This window comes from Rhinolophus hipposideros (genome assembly GCF_964194185.1).
Source record: "Rhinolophus hipposideros genome assembly, chromosome: 20".
In the NCBI taxonomy this organism is placed as follows: domain Eukaryota; kingdom Metazoa; phylum Chordata; class Mammalia; order Chiroptera; family Rhinolophidae; genus Rhinolophus; species Rhinolophus hipposideros.
Window position 1 is genome coordinate 1,870,563 of NC_138066.1, and position 6,245 is coordinate 1,876,807.

Consider the following 6,245-nt stretch of genomic DNA (forward strand, 5'->3'; position numbering starts at 1 on the left):
TGTGCCCCGTTCCTACAGATTTTCTGAAGATCTGAAAATTTTCTCTATAAAAAGTTGAGAAGATATATGTGAATCTGCAGTTATCTCAAAATAAAAGGTTTAGGGTGTTATTGTTGTTGTTGTTTTGTTTTGTTTTTCAGTTGCAAGGAAAGAAGAGGAAGACGGCCGAAACTCCTCGCCTGGAGCCCCCCGGTGGGCAGGCAGGAGCCGCCCAGGCCTGGCAGGGCCCATCCCAGAGCCTCACACGGACTCAGCTCCCAGCCCCTTCCTGCCTTCTGCCTGCCCCGGACCCCAGGGTGACAGGATGTAAGATGGCTTCTCTTTCCTGCTCAGTTTCAGCTGAGGTTTCAAAGCCTCAGAATGGTGCTATCGGGGGGTTGAGACACACTCCACCTAAATCTGAGGCACCCGGAGACGAGCAAGCAGGGGCTCCCTTTATGAAGCTGAGCATGTGTCCTCTGGGGCTTGTGAACCAGGTGGGGGTTTTATTCTATGTGGTTTTTTATTTTTTTATTCTATGTCTTTTAAAGTACTTATTCTGTGCAAGTCATGCATAAAAAGATCGTACAGCTAGTGAGTGGCAGGGCTGGGGTTCAAATCCAGGCCCATCTGAGCCCAGGCCCGTGACATAGCCCTGTGCCACGCGGCCTCCGCCTCGAGCCTGGGCTGTCTGTCACACAGTGACAGTGAGTCAAGACAGCCATGTGGGACTGAGCAGCAAATCCTCACTGGTGGGCGAACGGGCCCAGTTCCAAGACCACACAGGACCCCACAGATAGGGCTTCACTGAGAGGACCCTTGAGGGGTTCAGGCGCCAAAACTGAGGGTGGGTGCTGGGGGCTAGAAGGAGGGTGCCTCAGAGCTGGCGTCTGGGGGAGCATCAAGCCCATCACAGAGCTGCAGCTGGGGTCACCATGGGAGGTCCCTCAAAAGCTGCCACAGGAGGAAAAATATCAGCGTTGGCCACTGGTCACTGGCCACAGCGAACCAGCCGTATCCTGAGTCCCTAACCCCCTGCGCGGGCTGATGAATGCTCCACAGACATCCAAGTCCTAATCCCTGGAACCTGTGAACATTCCCTTAGGCGATGTGGGGTTCAGAACAAACCACCCCAAGATGTGCCTCAGTGGTACGCAGATCATTTTGAACTAAAGGCAATTTTAGCTTTGGGTTCAAGAGAAACTTCTGCCCTTCCCTTTAACTACCTAGAAGAACTTTTATTAGGGGTCTTGCCCATCATAAAAGATTATCAGGGAATATCTTTTTGACCCACCTGTATGGCAGAGAAAACTTTTGTTTACTAAACACCTGCTCTTATTATAATCCTGCAGTGACCCTTTGAAGCCCCCAGGGTGCACTGCCTCATCCCTGGCTCAGAATGTCCTACATACCAGATCCCCCTTCCTGTCTGTGAACCTCTCCTGTCACTGACCCTCACATATGCGGGGTTCCCATACATAGGTGTGTATTCAGTTTGTGTTTTCCTTTCTCTTGATAATCTCTAGACCAGCCCAAAGAACCATGAGGGTAGAGGAAAGTTTGTTCTTCACCTACGATGACAAGGTCCGGATCTTGAGATGGGGAGACGATCCTGGACTATCCAGGTGGGCCCTAAATGTCATCTCAAGTGTCCTCCTGAGAGGAAGCTGGGACACAGAAGAAGCAAGTCATGTGACTGAAGCACAATGCTACACTGCTGGCTTTGAGGATGAAGGAAGGGGCCACGCGCCAAGGGACGCAAGGAACACCGTTGTAGAAGCTGCGAGAGATACGCTGGGCCTCCCCGGAGGCTCCCGAACGGCCAGCCCTGCGACGCCCCGACTTTAGCCCAGTGACGGTGGTGTGGCCTTCAGAACTTCAAAACTAGATCATCATTTTTGTTGTTAAAACCACTTATACTTGTGGTGACTTGTTGCGGCAGCCACAGGAAAAAAACCCATCCCCTCTCCTTTGGGCTGAGCCCAAGGGGATGACTCTCAGAAATGGCAGCTTGAGAGTAGGAAATGGAGACAGAGAGGAAATTGGCCATGACTTCCCATTCCAGCGCCAGAGCTGAGGCGGAGGGTGGGTGTGGGGGCCTGTAATTTCAGTGAAGGCTGGAGTTCTGTAATTGTTACATGAAACTAGACCTTTGAACACTCCGACAAGGCTGGTGGGGGGTATTTTTATCACCCAGATTGACTGAAAATCTTAGGGGCCTCCGTAAGTTTTCATCCTGGGGCAAGGAAATTCAATAAGAAACTGGAGAGAGAATCTAAAGAACAGAATAAATGAACAGACAAATCACAAACAGGCACATAGATACAGAGAAAAAACTGATGGTGGCTAGATGAGCAGGGGTTGGTGGATGGGTGAGAAAGCTGAAGGGATTAGGAAGTACACATTGGTGGTCACAAAATAGCCACGGGCATGTGAAATCCAGAATGGGGAATACAGTCGATAATATTGTAATAGCGTGGTGGCAGGGGGTTTTGAACTTATCATGGTGATCGCTTCTCTGGGTCTATAAATGTTGAATCAACTACTGTGGTCTACCCGTGAAGCTAAAATAATATTGTATGTTAGCTATGTTTTTAAGAAAAAATTAAGAAAAGGAAGTTCTCCCTGAGTTCCTTGACCATCCTCATAACCATTGTTTTGAACTTGGTATCTGGTAGGTTTCTTGCTTCTATTTCATCTAACTCGTTTTCTGGAGTTTTGTCCTGTTCTTTCATTTGAGACATATTCCTTTGTTTCCTCATTTTGGCTGCCTCTCTGTGTTTGTTTCTATGTATTAGGTAGGGCTGCTATGTCTCCCCGTCTTGACCAGGTGGTCTTATGAGGTAGGTGCCCTGTGGGGCCCTGGTGCATTCTCCCTGGTCACCTGCTTTAGGTGCTCCAAGAGTGTCCCTTGTGTGCATTGTGTGTGCCCTCCTGTTATAGTGCAACTTTGATTGCTTTTGGCATGTCAGTAGGTGAGATTGCCCCTCAGGCTGATTGGCTGTGGGGTTTGGCCACGTCCACAGCTTACAGGCTGCTGTGTGTGTGTGTGTGGGGGGGGCTTAAACCACTCAGTTGGATTCGTCCCAGAGGGCTCTGGTGCGTGTTGAGACCACCTTTTGTGTGTGCCACTTGTGCGGCTAATTGAGTGGTGCTCTGCTGTGGTCTGAAGCCAACCTCCAAGTACGTTGGTTCTGGTGCCTCTCGGGAGCCAGAACCAATGACGGATAAAGCCTCAAGTGGTACGCAAGTTGGGTGAGGCAGAGTCTCAGGAAGTCACTATAGTGGGAAGAGTTGTGGTTATCAGGTTAATGTAGATTCTTGTCTGGTGCCAGTGATGAGTCAGAAGCTACTCAGCAAAAGTTGCATGGCACACTGAGGCCAGTCGCGGTCTGCCTGGAGCCCATGGACACCAACAGTTTTCCAAGAAAAAGTGCAATGTGTGTGAGGCTGGCTGCTCTCTGAGAAAGTGCCTCCAGCACTGGGGGAGTTGGGTGATTCAGGTCTCCTCTGAGCTCACCAGATCAATTCAGATTCAGATATGGCCGTGGGCATGGAGGAAGGGCTCGACTCAGGAAAGATGTCACCTGCCTGCCAGCTGCATGGGAGAAGGACCCCATGTGACTCCTTCAGCCCTCCCCCCAAAGCCACAGACCTCAGTTTGCCTCACATATGCCTTCGATGCCCCCTGAGTCACCATCCCTCTGCCACAGACCAGGACGAGTGCCTGCAAGTGAGTGGGGCTGTGCACGGGCCCTTTTAGAGGACATCTTGTTTCCCACAGCCTTCCAGCCCAACTGGAAGGTCAGAATCCCCACTGTTTTTCACAGGCTGATGTTGTGGGGTCTCCTCTTCCCAGCACCATGACTCCAGGCTGGGGAGCCTGGTGTAGGGCTGGGATCTCTCACTTCTCTGGTTGGAAACTCCACAGCCAAAAAACCCCTCCTGATTCTCAACCAACACACGGAAGTTTGGGGCCAGCCTGTTTCGTGTCTCCACCCTTCCTACCAGTCTCCACGTGGCTTCTTCTTTATATCCTTAGTTATAAAACTTCTGCTCATCTACACTTCAGATGGTTCTCCAGGTTGATTGTTCTACAATTTACTTGTAATTTTAATGTGTTCATGGAAAAAAGCAGGCACAGTGTTTATCTGCTCTGCTATCTTGGATCTCCCCTCTGCCTTTCAAGACCAACATTCGGCGTGTCCAGGATGAGAACCTCTGCTGACAAATTCCCCATAAAACATGAAAATTAACAAACAGCAAATAGTTAATGCTCATGGAAATGGTCCTAAGATGGGACAGAAAATGAAAAAACATCTATTGAAGAACACTTATGAAACTTTGGTAAGAAAGGCAAGTTCATGGTATTTGAACCAAAACTTTTCCCTCCCTTGACCCGCCTCCTTGCTCAGTGAGGCGGACTCTATTCGAGATTGCTGTGGCCAAGAACACTGGGCTCTCCTCCGAGACCAGGAACGTAGGGCACTCCAACCAGAGAAGAACACAAGAACATAGGTCTTTCTTCCTCAAACCAATAACATGGACCCTACCCCCATGCCAAGAACACAAGGCCCCTCTCCTTAGACCAAGAACACAGGGCCCCTCCTCCAAGACCAGAAACATAGGGCCCTCCATTCAGATTAAAAATAAGGATCCCCTCCCCCCAGACCAAGAACACAGGGCTCCCTCTCAACTCCCCTGACCAAAGCACAGGACTTCCTTGCCACCTACACCATCTACCTTTTGATGAGACTAAGTCCAAGTGAGTGTAGTCGAGAGGTGGGGGCTCACTTCTGCCAAGCCCCGACTCATGGGATAGAGGTTCTACCTTGGGTGCAGTGTGTTGAGAAAACTGAGGCCCTGATCACCCCACCCTGGCTCACGAGGCAGTGATTTCACACTAGCAGAGGCAAGCCAAGAAGATCTCAGGCTGATACTGACCCATACTCCCACCAGTGCTCAGCTCCTAAAGGAAGAATATCACTCAGAGAGGTTTGCCATTGTCCCACTCCCAGTTCCAGAGCTCTGGCTCAGAGATTTTGCCTGGTGATAGGGTTGGGGTTCAGAACAAGTCACCCCAAGATGTATGTCTCTCATATGCAGATTGTTTTGAGCTAAAGGCAACTTTAGCTGCAGGCTCAAGAGAAACTTCTGCCTCTTCGCCATTAACTACCTACAAGAACTTGAATTCGGGGCTTTGCCCATAATAAGAGATTATCAGAGATAACATGTTGACCTATCTATAGGGCAGGACAACTGTCTATTTACTCAGCATCTGCTCTTATTATCCTGCAATGATTCTGTGGAGTCACCAAGATACATTACCTTCTCCCTAGCTCAGAATGTCTTATATACCTATGTTCCCTTTCTGTAACTAAACCTCTCGTGCGTGGAGAGTCTCTGACTGTCTCAGGAGAGAGAGTTACCATACATATGTATGTATTAAATTTAATTATTTTTTCTTGTCAATCTGTCTCAGGTTTATTTCATTATTAGATCAGCCAAAAGAACATTAAGGGTAAAGGAGAGTTTCCTCCTGCCCCCAATAGAAACCAGCCACAATAGAAACCAGCCATAAAACAGATAGCTCCTACTCTTTTGCCAAAAAGAACTGACCTCATTTGCAACAGAGAGTAAAGAAGCTCAAGCTTAAAGCTGTTCTCAAGAATAGTGGAGGTTCTGAAGAAAGGCATGTGGAGGATGTTCAAGATACAGGCCAACCTGTAGGCTGTATAGCTTCCAGGAGAGAACAAGGGAATAATACAAGTAGGAAGAGCCCTCCTAGGGTCAGAACAAATATTAAATATGGACCTCACATACTATTCCTTCAAAGGAGCCAGAAGTTGATTGGATTAATTTGTGGAGAAATTTATGCCCTCGGGTCATTGTTGAAAACAGTAGAGAAATCAGAGGGAAATTAATAGAGCTTACCTGGGTGTGGCCAAAGAAAAGAGAAGAAGAGAACCCTACCTAAACCACTGTCATCCCACGGTGTGGGTATACCCAAAGCTGAGCTTCTCCAAGGAACAACAACAGAGGCTGGACTTCACAGGGAGGAAAGACTTTCTTAAAAGAATCCAGTCAGTCATGAAACAAGTAAACAATAAAATAACAATAACAAGCCCCAGGGCAAGGAAATCCATACCTAAAGTTACTACAAGGTATTATCTGAAGTTCTGAAGTGTCCAATTTCTGAATATATATGTTTACATGATCTATATTTGCATTATGTATATAATATATATATATATATAAATTGGCCA